At 35.6% G+C, this 14,434-nt stretch overlaps 1 long non-coding RNA gene across 1 annotated transcript; it reads right to left on the reverse strand.

The window, feature by feature from the left end:
- Positions 1-460: 460 nt before the first annotated feature.
- Positions 461-13,376, reverse strand: LOC111608718. Its single transcript, XR_002752817.1, has 3 exons — positions 13,199-13,376; positions 4,992-5,066; positions 461-824 (listed from the first exon to the last, which is right to left on the reverse strand). It is a non-coding gene; the product is annotated as an uncharacterized LOC111608718 (long non-coding RNA).
- Positions 13,377-14,434: the final 1,058 nt, after the last annotated feature.

The raw sequence follows: 14,434 nt of genomic DNA on the forward strand, positions 1-14,434 counted from the left end.
CTGGAACTCCACTTGGGTTGCTAGGTAACGGGCTGGACTCACTGGGGTTGCTAGGTAACGGTGTAGTGCCCGTCAAATGTGAGAACAAGTCATTTTCCAGACACCAAATGAGATTTTTTTAAAGATTCATGCCAGAAAACTGCTTTGTTTTTGTTTTTTAAGCACATAAGCTGCTTTTAAAGCAAAAAAGTTCATTTTGCTTTATAGGGTCCCCTTTACTCAGTAAGACTCTGTGATTTTTATTTCTCCTGTAACAGATCAGGAGATTTCACTATGTTGGGAATATTTTTTATCCCCAGCATTTTGTAAAATATTCCAAAAGTGAATTTTGGATCATATTAAAACCTCAGGGTAAACTTTGAGTCACTTATTTGCTCATTCAGGCAGGAAACAGACAAAGGGAAATGACTCGGCTCGTAAAACGAGATTGGAAACAGCTTTAATTGCACAGGAGCTCAATTGTTACTGTAAACATTTTAGTCATCGCTGGAGATGTGCATGAGAAACAACGCAAAGGGAGAAATCTCCGGTGACACAACACGACAATCCGAGCATCGTGTTTAGGAGCTGCAGAGAGCGTGGGAGTGGATTTCCCCTCAAATGGAGACGCAGCAGGCCGTGAACGTGCATCACACCAACACTGGCTTCTCTCCAAGACGAGATCAGCCAGGATGTCCTCTCCGTTCCTCTCCTGGTTCTGGCGGAAAGGCTTTTCAGCAGAGCATGCTGACGGTCTTCCCTCCAGATCAGCGTGTTGGCAGGGCGTTAAAGCTGCTGCGGCTCAGCTGGTTCCACTTTCGGAGCACAGAGAGGCTTTCTGGAAACTGAGGAGGATAATTCAGACTGACACTTCCCCACCAACATTACCATATAAAATACATTATTTAAAAACGCTCCTGGCGGAGCAGAAGTATTATTCATAGTTCCTGTATCGCAGATATCCCGCATTTTATCAACTCACCTGTTTCATCTCTCTAAGGAGAGAGAGAGAGAGGGAAAAACAGGGTGCTGCAGATGAAGAGTTTCATCATTTACAGAGAAATATTGCAGTGATTTTTCTTTTTCTTGCTGCTTTTGATTGCTACAGAGTCAGTTCAGAGCAGACAGGTCTACTTCTGATTTTTGATAAAATATTGAGCGCCAAGGGGTGTCCAAACTTTCTGTAACACCGGTCATAAATGTCAGGTTGAAACTACACAATTACTGGTATGTTTTTATTTAATTATGATTGGAGAAACTATTTTATTTATTTATTTTTTTACATGCTCTATAAACGATAAACTCAACTCACAGTACAGTATTTGAATGAAATAAGCAAAGCAATCAGAATTATGTAATTAATGTAGAGTTTGAACAAAAAAGCGTTTTGCAGGTTTGCCAAATTTAAAAGTAAACAATAAACTATATCTTATACTTTAAGACTGATCATATTTTTCTAGATTTTGTCCAATTTTGTTTGATTTCTTCTAAGTTCATTAAATGGTCGAAATTTCAGTAAAAGCCATATGTTTTGGCAGCTATTATTAATAAATTACATTCAATTGAAAGCAAAACCTGGATGAATACTTTGTGTTGCACAACACATTTTCCATTTGAACATTTCAATTTTTTAATTTCCTGCCATCAGTGAAAACCTAAAATTCAGACTATTCTCAAACAGTGACCAAGTAACATATCAGCCGATATAATTTGTAATATTTTTGAAACATTTGACAACTTATAATTACAATTTAGCTTGTTTGTTTCTCAATGGATGAAGGTTTTTCTTTATACATTATTATCCACATCATTAATAATCTTTTACACGCAGCAGGACGCATGTCTTTGCCGAGGGGCCGAGTTCTCCTTCATTAGTTTTAACCACAACCTGCTGTGCATGGTCAGCTTTGTTAGACAGTTTCATTAGATAATTATCAAAGCTAATTAACTTATTAATTGGTGTTATATTGGCAATCACAAAGTCTCTGTTTTGCTGCTAAAAGGCTTTACAGCGTGATAAAAACCTTTAACCTCCGTTCAGACTTCTGCTTTTGCTTTTTGGCACGTTGTAATGTTTCAAATGATTAAATAAAAAATTACTATATTGAATACAAAAAACATTTTAAAATTATGATTCAATTTATAAAGGTAAAATAAAGCTACCCAAACCAACCTGGTCCGATTGGAAAATACTTGCCTTTCTAATTTGGAGGCCGTCAAACTGAGTAAAAAAATAATAACTTCAAAACTTTTTGCAATTAAAATTTCTCCTAAACAGAAACTGACAACACAAAGTAAATTAAAAAAATCTCAAAAAGCAACACGTCAAGTTTTTATTTTAAGAAAATTAAAAACAGGCACAACGTTTGTTATCCAACAAACGACAAACTAAAATGGCATCTAATATCGCAGGGGGAAAATCACAGCTGGTCAAGAATAACAAAAAGTTTTTTAAAAAACACACATTTTGATGATGATTCCCAAGATTTTAAAAATATTTTCTTCATCCTGTTGCAGCTCAAGAAAAACCAAAGGAGCATTTCAGAATTAAAAAAAATAAATAAAGATTTTGTAGCAGTCTAGTCAAAGTTCAGACTTTAATCCTGTTAAGCTGCCATTGAATTATCTTAACTAAATCATGCTTTGATTAACTATTCTTTTCAATATTAAAAAAAAAAAATTGTTTTTGTTTTGTTCTCTAAAGTAACCAATTCAGTTACTTATAAGTATTTCTTAAAGTTTCTTAAAGGCTTCATCTTTCAGAAGACATTCAAGTATAAAGCTCATAAAAGCAAATTAAGATTATCCATATATTTCTTCCAGAGTGTAAAGGGTTTGCTCCTTAGAGACAGAAAGTGTAGCAGTGATTGATCTTCTGCTCAATTACCTGTCCAATTACACAACCGACCGTCTAAATGAGTTTGCATTGACAGCACTGGGAAAGAAAAACACAAAGCAGAAACATTTTTCTCCTGGTAAATGCAGCCACAACATGTTTATGTTGTTCTGTAAAACCATAGTCTGCATTTTCTTCTATGTCATAAAATCTCCAAACCTTTTCAGACCATTTCACATGAAATGGTCTGAAATGAAATAAAATAGTAATTCATATAAATCTGTTGTAATAAATTGTTTATTTAGGTCTGTTATGGTCGTGAAGTCTTCATCCAGCTGGTTCCTGTTTTTCTCTACTCTCCTATGAAACCTTATTTTACAGCGACTGAAAGAATAATCGATCCTTCTTGACCTTTTTCTATGACAACATGACATGTTTAGTAATCCGCTCTGCGGCTGATGACATCACACCCGGGCAACGCAAATAGAAAAATAAACATGGTTGTAAACAAAGAGAGTCAGGCACAGCTTCTTCTGGATGTAGCGATGAACTCAGACCTGAACCTTCAGAGTCACATAAAGATAATTACAAAATCAGCCTTCTATCACCTGAAGGACATTTCCAGGATTAAAATACTAATGTTCCAGCAGGATCTATACACTGTAAAACATCTGAAGTTGGTTTAACTTGAAAATGAAAGTCCACCTGCTGCCTGAAAAATTTAATTTAAGTCGACAAGAAAATTGTTTTGGTTTTAACTCAGAAATTAAAGTTCATTAAGTTGATTTAACAACAAGAGACAAGTTGTCTAAACATTGTTTTTTAAGTTCATTCATCTTGAATTGTGAGTTTTAACTTAATGCTGCAATTTAAACCAAATAATTATTTCACAATAATTATTTGGAAAAAAACTAAAGATCCACATTTCTCTATTATTTTACTCACAATATCAAGTTAAAATAACAACTTATTTTACGATAATGAATTTTATTAAACATCAGAATGAATTCAGCTCAGAAACATTTAGTGTGAACAGGACATTATCCTCAAGCTTTAAAATAAACATTTGCCTTAATAAAACACAAGAGTCAGATCAATGTAACGCTCTTCCATCTCAGGATACAGAAACAAGCCGCTAAGCATTCTGGGAAATAGTTCCCACTTCTGTCTTTTTCTTCTTTCAGTTTTTAAAGTGCTAACCTAAAAACTCCAGTTTCTTCAACTCTTGGAGGTTTGACAAAATTAATAGAAAGTTAACACAACTTACTGCTGTAAGTTTGTGTTTTACAAACTCACATTTAGGGCAAAAATTTTAAACTGGATCAATTTATTTGACTTAAACAGTAGGAGATAGTCAACACAACTAAATGCAACTCAAATGTTTTACAGTGTAGAAATTCATTTATGTGTTCATCTTTAGTTTAATTAATTACAGCAGCCAGAGCCGGATTTAGAATGATAAGGGCCCCTGGGCTAGAGCCAGTTTTGGTCCCAAAGAAAAAGCATTTCATTATGATATGATATGATATGATATGATATGATATGATATTAAGGTGTACAACATCAGCAGGTTTAAAAACATCTGACATGACTCCATTTTGGTCCCAAAAAATATTATCTTCAGAATTTATTCCATTTATTTCTCCAAAGAGTTTTTGCGGCGCTAGTGGCTCGTATTTTTTGTGACAGTAGGCAGACAGGGAAGACATGCGGCAAAGGTCACCAGGACCGGGAGTCGAACCCGCGACTTCCGCGTCGAGGACTAGGGCCTCCAAACGTGGGGCGTGCTAACCCCCTGCGCCACCACAGCACGCCCTGTACTTGAGTATTTTAAGAATAAATAAAAATAAAATATAAGCAGACCTGTTGCAATAAATCAATTAACCACATGATAAAATAAAGCAAACTCGATGTTTTCTGTTTGCATTATTGGTTGTTTTCTTCCAGCTAGCCTGTTATCTGAAGGACAGTTTTGCCAACACAGAGTTCAGGGTCCATTTTATTTCTTTTGGTTGTTTTGTTTGTTTATTTTTGGACATTTAAGATGTCAAACCCAACAGTGTGTTCACAGGTCTGCCTACAACGTCAGTCGTCCAGCTGCAGCTGATCCATAACGCTGCTGGTCGCGCTACTGAAATCATGAAGTGATCGTTAAATAATATGTAATCAGTGTCACCTGGTGGCGCTGTTTCATTTAGGATCTTGGCTCTGCACTGCGGGCGGCTCTTTTCCATCCACGTTTTTAGGAAATCTTAGAAACAGAAGGAGATGAAGGAGCAAACTCAGTTAAAACATGCAACATGAAGCTGATAGACAACAGATGTAAAACACGTATCAAACTCGAGGCCCGCGGGCCACATCCGGACCGCCGCAACTATTTATGTGGCCCTCAAGACTCTAGGGCAGGGGTGTCGAAACTTTTTGTCATCATGATTTTTGGTCACCAGCCAAAAGTAAGGGAATGAAAATTAAAATCAAGCAAATAAAGTAGTCCAATTTTTTTCTAAATAAAAAAGGTTTCGCATGTTTGCTAAATTAAAAGAAAGGCATCTTGTTTTCACATTCTTTTGTGCTCAGTATAACACATTTATTATCAGTGATAAGAGCAGACTTTAGGGCCACTTCCTTTTGAAATGCGCGCTGTTTATAGCCAATTTTAGTGAATTAAAGAGAAATTTATTGTGTTTCAGCAAAGTCAGTAAAAATCTCTGTTAAACAAGAATCTACTTATAATAAAAGCTTGGTTATTAAAAAAACAAACACTTTGTATTATAACAAATTTTTCCCATTATTAGAAAATGATGGAAATAATTTCATCCTGATTTAAAAATAAAAAGTCAACTTGGCCAAATTTCCATCATTCTCAAACTGCTTTTAGGGCCACACAGACTAAGGGCCACAAATGGCCCCCAGGCCGCACTTTGGGCACCCCTGCTTTGGAACGCCATAAAAATCTAATCAGTTTTTTGCATAGTGTCAAATTACAACGTGAAAATATGTTAAATATGTGATTTTAAGACCTACTCATCATATGTTGAGAAAGCTAAGGCAGTTTGTTGAAAGGTACTGTAGTTGTATCAATACATTTTGCCATTACTAAAACATCCCTATGTTTTTAAATTCACCTTCCAGGTGTTTACACTGAAAGACAGCGATCTGTTTCCAGTTAGCGAGAGAAACCAACAACCTCTCCTCTCTGCTGAGGCTCAAAGGTTTGGGTAAACGTTGTTTCTGCTGCAGCATCGGTTCCTTTAAAAGCTCTGCTTGCTGCAGAGTCGCTCTGTCTCGGTTTCATCAGCAACACAAGGATGAGATTACATTTCCTGGGAAAATTGATTTAACCCAGAGGTTAATTCTTCAGGTACAGAAATGGACATGTTCCTTCTTCAAAGAACACAAAGAAACAAAACGGAGGATGATCTCTGGACCGAGAAATGTCCTCGCATCGTTTCGCAAAATGAGCTTCCGCCAGAAGAGCAAACGTATTCCTGGAAAAGTAAAACAACAACTTTACATAATCCTGGCTGGTAGTTACTGGTGTTTACAAGGTTCCACTGATTTTAGTTATTGCTGTTATTATTTTTTTTTAAACTGTCTGGGATGAAACCTTCATTAGGCTGCACAGTGAAAATGACTCGTAAAGGTCAACTTGTGATTGACGTTTTTCTAATTAGCTCCTGGTTTCCAGCTCTTGCTCCATTTTTAAATCATTTTCTATTTTTACCCATAAATACATGGTGCACAACTTATTTCTGCTGCTCCATAAGAAGCACTTTCTGCACCTTCAAAAATGTAAAAACAATTTACACATCAATGCAAAAAAAATCAAAACTTGACTCTGGGAGTTTTTAGATAAACATGAAACATTACAAACCAAAACCCGTACATGTGCATTTTTATTCCTCCAGTTAAACCTGATTTAATTTCAGATCACTGTAGTTAAATTTCTTGGTAATAATTTCTTTACTGAACGTCTCATATTTAGATGAGGGTAAAGTACTCCAAAAATAAGAGTAGCATCTTTAACGTATTTTTACTCAAGTGAAAGTAAAAAGTAGCTGTCCAAGAAATTACTTAAGTAAAAGTATAAAAGTATTTGGTAAAAGTTTACTGAGTACTGAGTAACTGATTAAATAATTAATCATTTAATATTTAAAAATTACGTCGTCAGACAGACCGAAATATAACGCTAAGTCGAAATCTTGGTATTTTAAGAACAAAAATGACAATAATTCATATAAGTAACAAAAAATATCAAATTCAAGCAAAATAAATTTTTTCCAAATCATTTTCTTTCAATAAAAAACTTGTGAAACTTTAACAAAAGCTGCATGTGTGTGTCTGTGTCTGGTGTATTTTTGGTTAAAACATGTTTATTCATTCAGTGAGTAGAAAATCCTGAAGTATTACTAAAGTAAGAGTAGAAGTACTGCATAATAAAATTACTCAAGTAATAGTGAAAAGTACATTGTAGTAAAAATGGTTTTTTTCAACACAGTTACTCAAGTAAATGTAACTAGTTTCTACCAAACTGCTCGTATCTGACAACAGAAATGACATTTATAGCTCGATAAAAGTCGTTGTAATGAAATTGCTTTATGTACCGCCTGGCCCTTTAAAGCTGATAAAAACAGGAACCCAACGTTATCAGTCTGAGTCTGTCGCTCTGCAGCTGCAGGCAGGAGAGCGTCACATCAGCGTTTAGTATTTGCCACCTTCTAGTTGGTTAAGAATAGCATCATGTTCTCCAAGCGCCAAAACACAATGAGGCTCATTAATGTGGAACATCCAAAACATTTAGCTGGAATCAAGGCCTGTTTTTTAAAAATACACACAGTGATCTTGGATCCAGTTCAGGTCCTAGACGGGGTGTTTTTCACGTCTCATAATTGCTTTGTTGCTCCAAAGATGCACTGAGGTAACGATCCGGGGTCAGAGTCGGCCTGGGGGGATCAGGGTGTGTGTGTGAGGTAATAGGAGCTCTTAGAAAATGACTCATGCTGTTATCTCATCACGCGCTGACATAAACAGATCTGCACGTAAAAAATGCGACCACCTGAGGATGACCAAAGCTGCAGCCGACTTTGAAAAGGAAAAGATCAACAGATTGGGGAAGGTCAAGCCAGTTTATGTCAGGACCCTGGGTTTGGTTTTGATCTTCTTTAGCATTGTGTTGTAGTTCACGTTAGCTTAGCCCTTCATGGTCATTTTAGTTATTATTTGGATGTAACTTGCTTTCCTCCTTTCAGTCTCCCTGTAGTATTTCTAGCTATGTTTACTTTTCATCCCAGTTTCAGTTATTCTTAGATATCTGAGTTTATGTATCTCTTTCTTCACTGATTCTAGCCAAGTCAATTCTTTGGTCCTTCTAGTTATCCCTTATTTCAGTCTCTCTGTAGTATTTCTAGTAATGTTTATTTCTTAGTTATTTCATCACTCTAGGTTCAGTTATTTACTACATGTCTAAGTCTAGATATACCTTCCTAGTAGTTCCAGTTAAGTTATTTAGTCTTTCTGTCTCCCGCCGTAGAGTTTCTATCTTTTCTTGTCTGGTTACTTTAGGTTGAGTTCTGTTATGTCTGCATTCAAGCCCGTCTATTATTGTTGTTAGATCTGCCTGGTTTCTGTTTAGGTTTGTTTGTTTTTCCCTCATGTCTTTTTCTCTTCTAGTTTATCAGGTTTTCTTTAATATTAGTGTTTCGTTAGTTTTAGAAGTATTTCCAGCTCCCTGGTGTTTCCTCCCTCTTGTTTTCCGCAGTATTTCTCCTTAGCTTCCCTGCGCCATCTTCTCCCCGCCAACTACTCTCACCTGCAATCAATCATCTCATCTAGTTAGGTCCATTGTTCCATTTGCCACCTCCCAGTATTTAAGCTCCTCTATCCCAGTCACAACTGGCCAGTCTGTCTTGTTACCCTGCCTGTCACGTCCCTTATGCTCTCTGTTTTGGATTTACTTTGGATTGTTTTGTGTTCCCCTTGGATGTTCTTTTTTTTTGTAAGTTGAACTCTGATTTTGTTCATTAAATATTCACTACGTTTTTACCTGCTGCTTTTGTGTCCGCCAAACCACATCATGACAGTTTAAGCTCAGGAAGGAGCTAAAGCAGCAGGTGAGTCGAGCTCAATTTCATTTTGGGCCAAATGAAGATCATGAATGCTCTTAAAGGGCCGGTTGTGCCAGAAACTGTTAAAAAATCTGTTAACGGACTGTTGAAATATAAATCAATTCTTAAAATTAAATAGTATTGAACATCTTTTCAGTCCCTCCAGGATTTTCCGATTGTTTTTGGGATTTAATGCAATAAAAATCTAAGTGTTTGTGGTACTAATTAAGAAATATTTGCACTTATGTATGATGGGCAATGTGACTTTTTATTACTCGTTATTATGGATTATAACTTGACATCATGTTAGGCTGAGGCAGCTGTTTTTTAAAAGTAAGAAACAAAAGATCCAACCTGGATCCAAAATTTTTCACCATTTTTGCCAAAAATCTGCAGTAAAATATGTAATTATGCATTAGCGTGAAAAAGTGCTGGATTTGTTGATTTTGCGTGAATTTCCACGATAATTCGCAGGAAAGTGGAGCGACTGATTGATGTAATTTGACCGTAAACAGATTAAAAACTGCTTTGATTTCATTGATAAAATAATATTTAAGCACACTGTTATCTTGACGGTTCTATTTATAACTGATGGTAATAATTTCAACCTGATTTAAAAATAAAAAGTCAACTAAGCCAAACTTCTATCATTTCTCAAACTGCTTTTAGGGCCACACAAACACAGACCAAGGGCCACAAATGGCCCCCAGGCCGCGCTTTGGGCACCCCTGCTTTGGAACGCCATAAAAATCAAATCAGTTTTTTGCATAGTGTCAAAATGCACTATGGCCCGCCATAGAGAGCTATGGCGGGCCGGATCTGGCCCCTGGGCCTAGAGTTTGACACATGAGCGAAAGCTTTCAGGCTCTCTGTGCTCAAACTGGACAGAATGTTATTTACACACAGAGTTTGATACAAATTACATTTACTTGAGTAATTTCTTGGGAAAATTTACTTTTAGGAGTATTTTTACTATGCTGTACTTTTTACTTTTACCTGAGTAACTTTATTATGAAGTATAACCAGAGCCGGTCCAAGGCATGTGCGAGCTAAGTGGCCGATTAGGGACCCAACACCAAAATTAGCCCCTTAGGAATAAAATGTATTTTATTTTGCAGTGACAGATTGCAGGTTTTGCATGTTTTACACATCTCTTCCAAATAAAAAAAGAAAAGATATCAAACTTGCTAACTCGTTTACTGTAAATTAAATGTTTGTCTGCAGCTCATACTTTCAAATAGTTAAATTAATATGCCACACTTAAACAGCACTCTGCATTTCAAAATGGGAATTAATTAGAGCATCTTTGCTTGTTTGCTTCTCCTGTAAGGTTGAAATCAGCAGCTGTAATAACACCGGTATGATATAAACTAAACACAAGCAACGATAATAAGTATGTAGCCTAATAATAATAATAATTTCTGCCTGTAGACATTAGACTTTACAATCCCCAAGTCTGAGTAACTTAAATCTAATTTTATCTTTGCACTCATTTATAGATTAACATATTTGCATGTAAATGCATACTTATTTATTTATTTTTTAATTATTTGTATTTTTTATATATTCAGTTATACTGAATTACTTGCATCACTCTCAGGTTTACATATATATTAACTTTATCTCTTATGGTTATGTTTGTATTATTAATGTTTAACACCTCCCCCCTTTGGGGATCTATTAAGTATATTCTGTTCTGTTCTGTTACATAGTTTAGCCTAGAAATGTTAACACGTCTGGTGTCGACTTGTTGGTATTAAAATTTGCTCAGGGCCCCAGAAAGTCTTGGGCCGGCCCTGAACATCACAGCTCTTAATTTCTGGATTCTCTGCTCACTGTGCTTTACTTCACTGAACGAAGAACAAATTTGTTTCAACCAAAAATTCACCAGAAACCTGCAGATTTTGTTTCTTTTGCACGACTTTATTCTGTAATTATGTTTTTTTTCTATTAATTATTTTCACTTTGGTCTTTAAAATAGGAAAATTTCCACATAACTTTATATTTTGGTCCTAATGATGATGTAATTTTAAAATACGAAATGTTTTGATCAATTACTCAACTAGCCTTTCTACCAAATACTTTTTTATTCTTGAGTAATTTCTTGGTCGGACATTTCTGAGTAAAATGTTTGGATTCTCTAAACCTCTACACACATTTCCTTTAATCGCAAACTTGTGAAAAAGCTTTACAGAGTTCATACGCTGTTTTATTTTAGATATCGTTTTATTTCTTTGTTTTCTCAGACAGAGCTGTGTGTTACTCCGTCGCCTGAAGTAGGCCCGATCCATTTTACATTCAGTTCTGTTCATTAACCTCTGGATGTGAACCACAATCTGTAGAAAAGGAGAAATTAACGTGTTTTTTTTCTTTGTGATTTTTTTTCTTGATTTACTTTATGAACAGCCTGATGTTCCTTTTATGTGTTTTCTGAGTGAAATACTTTGAGCTGCTTTGGTTTGTAGAAATTATGAAACATAAAAAGAGATTTGCTTTCTTTTTGTGAAGCAGGTAATCTTCTTACTTTTGGGTTTCAGATTTTATTCATATTCTGTCCTTGACCAGGTCAGACACATTTAGCTTTTGACTATTGGATTTGTTTTTCTTTTCCAAATCAGAGGTGTCCAAAGTGCGGTCCAGGGGCCATTTGTTGCCCTTGGGCTGATTTCTTGTGGCTCCCATCTGTTTTATTTTAAATCAGAGTAAAATTGTCACTCCTGTGGTTTTGATGCAATGGAAAATGTTAAGTACAACACAAAGTATTTGTCATTTTTCAACCAAACGTTTGTAATGAGTAGAACCAGGTCTATCCTGAGACTTTTACTGAATTTCTTTTATTTGAGTTATTGAGCTTGGCAAAAAAATAACAAGCGTTTTGAAAGAAAATTCTGTTTCTGTTTCCCAAATTCTGTTTTTATAGCTAACGAGGACAAAATAATGTGAAAACTACATTATTTTCTTGTAGTATAGAAAATGTGTAAAATCCTAGTTAGAATAAGGATTACAAAAATAAATAAATCTGTCTACTTTATTTTCTTGTGCTTAGTTTTTTATTTTGTAATTTGGACGTGATGATTTGGACACCCCTGCTGTAAACGAAGGTCAGTTTTCCTCTGCTGCTTCGTTTGAACGTGTTTAATCTGCATCAGCACAGAGATGTAATTTTATCCCATACACTACTTTGTCTCGACTTTGTAAATTAGTTAATAAAAATATTTACTGTATTTTTTGGACTATTAGCCGCCACTTTTATCCCACAGTTTGAACCATGCGGCTTACAGCCCGGTGCGGCTTTTCTGCAGATTTTTCTTCAGCCACCAGGGGGCTCTTTAGCAGAAAGTGATTCATTGGAAGCCAAAGTTGGAAATCAAAGAAGAAAGTGCTAATTTTCATTTAGAACAAGGACATGATAGCAGCAGGCACGACAGAGAAATTTCTTCAAACTCATCATGGAAACCACAAGAAGAAGTTCACATGATGCAGCTTGATGCGGCTTATAGTAAGGTGCGCTCTATAGTCCGGAAAATACGGTAAGGTTAACGGTTATTAACACAAGTTTTAGTTCCTGTTTACGTCCAATAAAGGGGTTTTAGGTAGGACTCTGAGATGAGTTGATTTTATGACTATAATTTATAATTTTATAGAATTTGGGGGTTTTGAAGATTTAATTTATGGACAATATGGATTTTTTCCCCCAACAATTCACTCATTGGGTTTCGTAGTACAGAGTGATATCAGAACACACAGGGCGGCCATTTTAAATGACAAGCGTATTTTACAACTACCATTTATTTTTTACAACTTTTATTTATTTGGAATTTGGATTGAGGTCATATTTAGACTAAGATTTTTTTTATTTTTAAATTATGAGGATAAAGTCACAATATTACATGAATAAAGCAGTAATGTTATGAGAACTTTAACACAAGAAATGGAAAAACTATCCAAGCTTTGTTCTCATTGAAACAACTTTCTTCTGGTAAAATTGTCTTTGTTCTGCTTATTTTACGACTATATTTCTGTAATTAAACAAAAAACATCACAATCTCGCCCTCATACTCTGCCGTAAAACTCTCAGAAAGGACAATTGAAGTAAAAGCCAAGAAAAAAAATCGATTTAAATCAGATCTGGAGATAATTGGAGATATTATCTTTAAGTTGCATCGCCAAGCCCAGGTTGTAGGCTAACACCATGTTGAATTGTGATTTTGGTTGATTGAAAAACATAATTAATGTGCAACTTGAAAGATTTGCTACCAAAAACCAAGCAGCCACTCACGTTTTGCCTCGGCTGAAGAGACGCTGGCGCAGTAAAAAGGCCAAAGTGGAGAGAACCATGATGGTGGTGCACATGGTTCTCAAAACCCTCCAAAAACACAGCAGCTTCAACACAAACCATCCATGCTGCAAACAATCCAAACTGCAGAGATGACGACTGTTCCTGCCAGCAGGTGTTTGTCTTTCCTCTGTCCTGCTGCTTGGATCAGCAGCACTGCAGGATTAGCAGATTATTCAGCCTAAGCTACTGTGTGGTGTGTGAGCATCCATCACTCAGTTTGCATGTTCAGAGTCTTTAATCAACATCTTCACTGTGATTGCACCTTGTTACAGTAATGAGCCGCCTACTGCTCTGACCCAGCCTACCCACACGTTTAGTTTAAGACGTTCATCCTGATTTCATGTGTTCACAACTTCTTCAAAAAGTCTCATAAGGATTTTATGAGACTTTTTGGGCAAATGTGGTGCAGGAAAGGTTAGTGAATATCACATTCAGACAGTTTCCTCAAACTTTTTAATGCCTAGGACCACTTAAAGTAAGGTATTTTATTTATGTAGCACATTTTCAGCAACAAGGCAGTTTAACGTGCTTTGCATGACTTAGAAGGAAATACAAAACAACAAAACCAAAGACAAAAAGGTTAAAGAATAAAACTACATATTGGTTCCCCTTGTTTACTAAGAATAATAGTCCATAATTTACAAAATACAAAAAAGCTGTTTTAATGAAAACAAAACTTGGATAGTTTTTTTTGGGTTTGTTTTTTATGCTGACATTTTCATGACATTACTACTTTATTCATGTGATGTTGTGACTTCATCCTCATAATTTAAAAATAAGAAAAATCTTAGCCTGACACTTATATTCCAACCTCAATTCAAATATCAAATAAATAGAAGTTGGATTCTTGTTCTGATTAAACTAAATTTTGATTCTCCGGGTCTGATGCATGTTCTGGGTTGTTAAATATTTTCTAAGTTGGTTCTAGATTTGTAAACTAACAGGAGTTTTTCTGGGTCTTGCTCCGGTATTAAAAGTAGGGCTGTTGTAAACGAATATTTTAGTAATCGAGTAATCTATCGATTATTCTTACGATTAATCGAGTAATCGGATAGAAAAAATTTATAAAATAAACTATTGGCAAATCTGCAATAACACCAGTTAGTCCAGATCAGTCCAATATCTCCTTTTTGAGCATCCCTAACAGTTAAATGTTTGTAGTTTAGAAAGTTTACT

Source organism: Xiphophorus maculatus, chromosome 5 (assembly GCF_002775205.1).
Source record: "Xiphophorus maculatus strain JP 163 A chromosome 5, X_maculatus-5.0-male, whole genome shotgun sequence".
Classification (NCBI taxonomy): Eukaryota; Metazoa; Chordata; class Actinopteri; order Cyprinodontiformes; family Poeciliidae; genus Xiphophorus; species Xiphophorus maculatus.